This window comes from Paramisgurnus dabryanus, unplaced genomic scaffold (genome assembly GCF_030506205.2).
Source record: "Paramisgurnus dabryanus unplaced genomic scaffold, PD_genome_1.1 h2tg000248l_1_47760__unordered_in_group25, whole genome shotgun sequence".
Lineage (NCBI taxonomy): Eukaryota > Metazoa > Chordata > Actinopteri > Cypriniformes > Cobitidae > Paramisgurnus > Paramisgurnus dabryanus.
The window spans coordinates 32501-40000 of record NW_027394144.1 but is presented as its reverse complement, the minus strand read 5'-3'; positions in this window follow the sequence as shown (position 1 = coordinate 40000).

Sequence of the window (7500 nt, the reverse complement as noted above, 5' to 3'; positions counted from 1 at the left end):
AGAGCAACCGACCCAAGGGACGAGTCGATCCGACCCAAGGCGCCCGAGCTACGGGCGTTTAAAGGTCAGGCGGTGGTGCCCCGTATCTCGGCCGGGCTTGGGGTTAGAGAGACGCGGGTTGGCTCGTTGGAAAGGTCCCCTCCGGTGGAGCAACCGACCCAAAGGGCGAAGTCCTGGGACTTTGTGCGCCGGAGCTACGGGCGTTTAAAGGTCAGGCGGTGGTGCCCCGTATCTCGGCCGGGCTTAGGGTTAGAGAGACGAGGGTTGGCTCGTTGGAAAGGGCCGCTCCGGTAGAGCAACCGACCCAAAGGGCGAGTCGATCCGAGCAAAGGCGTCCGAGCTGCGGCCGTGGGAAAATCCGCGGAGGGACCGCCGTATCTCGGCCGGGCTTGGGGTTAGGGAGAAGCGGGTAGGCTCGTTCGAAAGGTCCCCTCGGGTGGAGCAACCGACCCAAAGGGCGAGTCGATCCGAGCAAAGGCGCCCGAGTTACGGCCGTTTAAAGGTCAGGCGGTGGTACCCCGTATCTCGGCCGGGCTTAGGGTTAGAGAGACGAGGGTTGGCTCGTTGGAAAGGTCCGCTCGGGTGGAGCAACAGACCCAAAGGGCGAGTCGATCCGAGCAAAGGCGCCCGAGCTGCGGCCGTTGGAAAATCCGGGGAGGGACCGCCGTATCTCGGCCGGGCTTAGGGTTAGAGAGAAGCGGGTTGGCTCGTTGGATAGGGCCGCTCCGGTAGAGCAACCGACCCGAAGGGCGAGTCGATCCGAGCAAAGGCGCCCGAGCTGCGGCCGTGGGAAAATCCGCGGAGGGACCGCCGTATCTCGGCCGGGCTTAGGGTTAGAGAGAAGCGGGTTGGCTCGTTGGATAGGGCCGCTCCGGTAGAGCAACCGACCCAAAGGGCGAGTCGATCCGAGCAAAGGCGCCCGTGCTGCGGCCGTGGGAAAATCCGCGGAGGGACCGCCGTATCTCGGCCGGGCTTAGGGTTAGAGAGACGAGGGTTGGCTCGTTGGATAGGGCCGCTCCGGTAGGGCAACCGACCCAAAGGGCGAGTCGATCCGAGCAAAGGCGCCCGTGCTGCGGCCGTGGGAAAATCCGGGGAGGGACCGCCGTATCTCGGCCGGGCTTAGGGTTAGAGAGACGAGGGTTGGCTCGTTGGATAGGGCCGCTCCGGTAGAGCAACCGACCCAAAGGGCGAGTCGATCCGAGCAAAGGCGCCCGTGCTGCGGCCGTGGGAAAATCCGGGGAGGGACCGCCGTATCTCGGCCGGGCTTAGGGTTAGAGAGACGAGGGTTGGCTCGTTGGATAGGGCCGCTCCGGTAGAGCAACCGACCCAAAGGGCGAGTCGATCCGAGCAAAGGCGCCCGTGCTGCGGCCGTGGGAAAATCCGGGGAGGGACCGCCGTATCTCGGCCGGGCTTAGGGTTAGAGAGACGAGGGTTGGCTCGTTGGATAGGGCCGCTCCGGTAGAGCAACCGACCCAAAGGGCGAGTCGATCCGAGCAAAGGCGCCCGTGCTGCGGCCGTGGGAAAATCCGGGGAGGGACCGCCGTATCTCGGCCGGGGAAAGGGTTAGAGAGACGAGGGTTGGCTCGTTGGATAGGGCCGCTCCGGTAGAGCAACCGACCCAAAGGGCGAGTCGATCCGAGCAAAGGCGCCCGTGCTGCGGCCGTGGGAAAATCCGGGGAGGGACCGCCGTATCTCGGCCGGGGAAAGGGCTAGAGGCTCGCGGGTAGGCTCGTTCGAAAGCTCCCCTCCGGCATAGCGACCGACCCGAAGGGCGAAGGCCCCGGACCCGAGGCGCCCGAGAAACGGCCGTGGGAAAATCCGGGCATAGACCGCCGTATCTCGGCCGGGGAAGGGGCTAGAGGCTCGCGGGTAGGCTCGTTCGAAAGGCCCCCTCCGGCGGAGCGACCGACCCAAAGGGCGAAGGCCCCGGACCCGAGGCGCCCGAGATACGGCCGCGGGAATTTCCGCGAGCTTCGACCGGACGTATCTCCGGCGGGCGGGGTCGCACGGACCCGAGGCCGGGCTCGTCGGAAAGCCCCGGGACGGACCTTTCGAACGAGACCGGCCGCGCGTCCGGGCGACCTCCGAGGCGGACGCTAGGGGCGCCGGAGCCCCGGACGAGCGAAAATTCCGCGACCACCCGCCCGTATCTCGGCCCGGGAAAGGGCCAGAGACTCGAGGGAGGGCTCGTTCGAAAGCTCCCCTCCGGCATAGCGACCGACCCGAAGGGCGAAGGCCCCGGACCCGAGGCGCCCGAGAAACGGCCGTGGGAAAATCCCGCGGGGGTAGGCCGTATCTCGGCCCCGGAAAGGGCTAGCGACGCGCGGGTGGGCTCGTTCGAAAGGCCCCCCGCGGAGGAGCCACCCACCCGAAGGGCGAAGGCCCCGGACCCGGGGCGCCGGAGCAGCGCGGTAACGAAATTCGAATTTTCGACCGGAAGTATCTCGGGCCCCCGGGGTCGCACGGACCCGCGGCCGGTCTCGTCGGAAAGCCCCGGGCGAGACCTTTCCGACGAGCCCGGCCCCGAGTCCGTAGGACCTTCCCCGGCCGAGATACGGCGCCCGGCAGTTCATTGGCCGATATCTCGGAAACGGGGCGTCGTAGACGCTCCGTGGTATTGGTGACCTTGACGATGCCGGGTCAGACGAGTCGGCCGCGGGCACGGGCCCGGGGGCGCCGGCCGCCAGAGTCGGGTGGCTCGCGCACTTCCAGGCGGGCCGCTCGCGCACCTCCAGGCACCCCGACCCACTCGCCGAGGCCGACCGAGGTGCGCCGTCCCGGCCGCGGACCGGTCGGGGTCCCCTCTCGAAAGGGCAGTAGTGTGAACAGGTGCCATCGGGTATATAGGGGAAGGGGTCCTCTCGAACCAGGCCTTCGAACCCGCGCGAGCCTAGCCCGGCAAGGCTCACCCTCCCCGGCCACGGGTTCGGCCTCCGTCCCCCTGGAGGTCCGGCACCTCCAGGGTCCCCGACCCTGCCTCCCCTGCCCGAGGGGAGGCCTCCGAGGCGGGCCTGACAGGGCGGCCCTCCCTCCTGGAAGTCCGGTTCCTCCAGGGTCCCCGACCCTGCCTCCCCTGCCCGAGGGGAGGCCTCCGAGGCGGGCCTGACAGGGCGGCCCTCCCTCCTGGAAGTATGGTTCCTCCAGGGCACGCGTCCCTACCTCCGTAGCCCAGATGGGTGACTCCGAGGCGGGCCTGACAGGGCGGCCCTCCCTCCTGGAAGTCCGGTTCCTCCAGGGCACACGTCCCTGCCTCCTTAGCCCAGAGAGGTGACTCCGAGGCGGGCCTGACAGGGCGGCCCTCCCTCCTGGAAGTCCGGTTCCTCCAGGGCACACGTCCCTACCTCCGTAGCCCAGATGGGTGACTCGAAAGCGGGCCTGACAGGGCGGCCCTCCCTCCTGGAAGTCTGGTTCCTCCAGGGCACACGTCCCTGCCTCCTTAGCCCAGAGAGGTGACTCCGAGGCGGGCCTGACAGGGCGGCCCTCCCTCCTGGAAGTCCGGTTCCTCCAGGGCACACGTCTCTGCCTCCTTAGCCCAGAGAGGTGACTCCGAGGCGGGCCTGACAGGGCGGCCCTCCCTCCTGGAAGTCCGGTTCCTCCAGGGCACACGTCCCTGCCTCCTTAGCCCAGAGAGGTGACTCCGAGGCGGGCCTGACAGGGCGGCCCTCCCTCCTGGAAGTCCGGTTCCTCCAGGGCACACGTCTCTGCCTCCTTAGCCCAGAGAGGTGACTCCGAGGCGGGCCTGACAGGGCGGCCCTCCCTCCTGGAAGTCCGGTTCCTCCAGGGCACACGTCCCTACCTCCGTAGCCCAGACGGGTGACTCGAAAGCGGGCCTGACAGGGCGGCCCTCCCTCCTGGAAGTCTGGTTCCTCCAGGGCACACGTCCCTGCCTCCTTAGCCCAGAGAGGTGACTCCGAGGCGGGCCTGACAGGGCGGCCCTCCCTCCTGGAAGTCCGTTTCCTCCAGGGCACACGTCCCTACCTCCGTAGCCCAGATGGGTGACTCGAAAGCGGGCCTGACAGGGCGGCCCTCCCTCCTGGAAGTCTGGTTCCTCCAGGGCACACGTCCCTACCTCCGTAGCCCAGATGGGTGACTCGAAAGCGGGCCTGACAGGGCGGCCCTCCCTCCTGGAAGTCTGGTTCCTCCAGGGCACGCGTCCCTGCCTCCGTAGCCCAGATGGGTGACTCCGAGGCGGGCCTGACAGGGCGGCCCTCCCTCCTGGAAGTCTGGTTCCTCCAGGGCACACGTCCCTACCTCCTTAGCCCAGATGGGTGACTCGAAAGCGGGCCTGACAGGGCGGCCCTCCCTCCTGGAAGTCTGGTTCCTCCAGGGCACACGTCCCTACCTCCTTAGCCCAGATGGGTGACTCCGAGGCGGGCCTGACAGGGCGGCCCTCCCTCCTGGAAGTCTGGTTCCTCCAGGGCACGCGTCCCTACCTCCTTAGCCCAGAGAGGTGACTCCGAGGCGGGCCTGACAGGGCGGCCCTCCCTCCTGGAAGTCTGGTTCCTCCAGGGCACACGTCCCTACCTCCTTAGCCCAGATGGGTGACTCGAAAGCGGGCCTGACAGGGCGGCCCTCCCTCCTGGAAGTCTGGTTCCTCCAGGGCACACGTCCCTACCTCCTTAGCCCAGATGGGTGACTCGAAATCGGGCCTGACAGGGCGGCCCTCCCTCCTGGAAGTCTGGTTCCTCCAGGGCACACGTCCCTACCTCCTTAGCCCAGATGGGTGACTCGAAATCGGGCCTGACAGGGCGGCCCTCCCTCCTGGAAGTCTGGTTCCTCCAGGGCACACGTCCCTACCTCCTTAGCCCAGATGGGTGACTCGAAAGCGGGCCTGACAGGGCGGCCCTCCCTCCTGGAAGTCTGGTTCCTCCAGGGCACACGTCCCTACCTCCTTAGCCCAGATGGGTGACTCCGAGGCGGGCCTGACAGGGCGGCCCTCCCTCCTGGAAGTCTGGTTCCTCCAGGGCACACGTCCCTACCTCCTTAGCCCAGAGAGGTGACTCCGAGGCGGGCCTGACAGGGCGGCCCTCCCTCCTGGAAGTCCGGTTCCTCCAGGGCACACGTCCCTACCTCCTTAGCCCAGATGGGTGACTCGAAATCGGGCCTGACAGGGCGGCCCTCCCTCCTGGAAGTCCGGTTCCTCCAGGGCACACGTCCCTACCTCCTTAGCCCAGATGGGTGACTCGAAATCGGGCCTGACAGGGCGGCCCTCCCTCCTGGAAGTCTGGTTCCTCCAGGGCACACGTCCCTACCTCCTTAGCCCAGATGGGTGACTCGAAAGCGGGCCTGACAGGGCGGCCCTCCCTCCTGGAAGTCTGGTTCCTCCAGGGCACACGTCCCTACCTCCTTAGCCCAGATGGGTGACTCGAAAGCGGGCCTGACAGGGCGGCCCTCCCTCCTGGAAGTCTGGTTCCTCCAGGGCACACGTCCCTACCTCCTTAGCCCAGATGGGTGACTCGAAATCGGGCCTGACAGGGCGGCCCTCCCTCCTGGAAGTCTGGTTCCTCCAGGGCACACGTCCCTACCTCCTTAGCCCAGATGGGTGACTCGAAAGCGGGCCTGACAGGGCGGCCCTCCCTCCTGGAAGTCTGGTTCCTCCAGGGCACACGTCCCTACCTCCTTAGCCCAGATGGGTGACTCGAAAGCGGGCCTGACAGGGCGGCCCTCCCTCCTGGAAGTCAGGTTCCTCCAGGGCACACGTCCCTACCTCCGTAGCCCAGAGTGGTGACTCGAAAGCGGACGCGGGAGGGTGTACGTGGCGCACCCCCAGGCCGAAGAGAGGTCTCGTGAGCGGACGCGAGGGTGTACGACAGAAGGCCTGGAAGTCTCTGACTTCCAGGGTCACCGACCCTACCTCATGAGCCCGAAGAGGTGACTCGAATGCGGACGCGGGGGTGTACGTGGCGCACCCCCAGGCCGAAGAGAGGTCTCGTGAGCGGACACGAGAAGTACGACAGAGGGCCTGGAAGCAAAAGCGGGTGACTCGTGCACTTCCAGAAAAGGCAAAAGCGGGTGACTCGTGCACTTCCATAAAGCCGAAAAGAGGTCTCGTGAGCGGACACGAGAAGTACGACAGAGGGCCTGGAGGTAAAAGCGGGTGACTCGTGCACTTCCAGGGTCTCCGACCTTACGGCGCCTTCCGACGCGGGCGCCTCCTCCCGGACGAGCCACGGGAAGGGCCCCTTCTCTCAAGGGGCGGTCGTTTGAACAGGTGCCATCGGGTATATAGGGATGGGTGCCTCGAAGTGGACCTCCAGCGTCCTCCCTCCCTGCGACAGATCCCAAGAAAGGTCTGTGCGCGTCGGTGTGCGATGAACGAAAAACCGTTAAAAGAACTGGAACGGTTGGAACGGACGAAGGGCGTCTGATGTGAGGCAGCGCCCCGGGCGAGTGTCGGCCGAAGGCTCACAATTAAAGAGCTCATACCCGAAAGATGGGAAAAAACGATCCGCCCTGGATCATCAAGGCTAATGCCTAAAAACTAAAGCTACCTTGGGTGATGGAACTCGGCTACGGCCGCAAAACGATCCGCCCTGGATCATCAAGGCTAATGCCTAAAAACTAAAGCTACCTTGGGTGATGGAACTCGGCTACGGCCGCAAAACGATCCGCCCTGGATCAAGGCTACGGCCTAAAAACGGCAAAAAAAGATCCAAAAGTCCCTGGATCAAGGCGCTTCGGCTTAAAACCTGTGAAAAGATCCGCCCTGGATCAAGGCTACGGCCTTAAAACTGCTCAAAAGATCCGCCCTGGATCAAGGCTACGGCCTTAAAACTGCTAAAAAGATCCTAAAGTCTCTGGATCTAGGCTACGGCCTCAAAGACACACGTGTTGTGAGAAAAGATCCGCCCTGGATCTCCAGGCTACGGCCTCAAAGGTTCGACCCGACCATATATGCTCAGACACGGGCGAACACAAAAGCGTAACAACCCCTGTTGGAACCGTCGAAGGATCTCGGCGTCGGCCGTAAAACGGAAACCCCCCGGTCGTCGGTACGCGTGTGGCGGTCGAGGGCCCCCGGCCGCCGGTCGGGCTGGGCGCGTGGATAGGTCTCCCGAGCGGTCAAGGAGTCCCGGAAGCCGGTCGGGCGAGCGGCCGGCCCCGGGGCACCCTACCCTCTCGGGCGCACCGACCCCACGCGTTTCGTCTCGGTCGGCGTCCGGGGTTCCGAGACACCCTTATGTATCTGTGTGACAGACGGAGTGGCACACCGTCTGCGGCGGGACAGGGCCGCCGACCGCGATGGAAGTCGAGTGTGGCGGCTTCCAGGGTCCAAGACCCTATAGACGGACGGAGTGGCGACCCGTCTGCGGCGGGCCAGGGCCGCCGACCGCGATGGAAGTCGAGTGGGGCGGCTTCCAGGGTCCAAGACCCTACAGACAGACGGAGTGGCGACCCGTCTGCGGCGGGCCAGGGCCGCCGACCGCGATGGAAGTCGAGTGGGGCGGCTTCCAGGGTCCAAGACCCTACAGACAGACGGAGTGGTGACCCGTCTGCGGC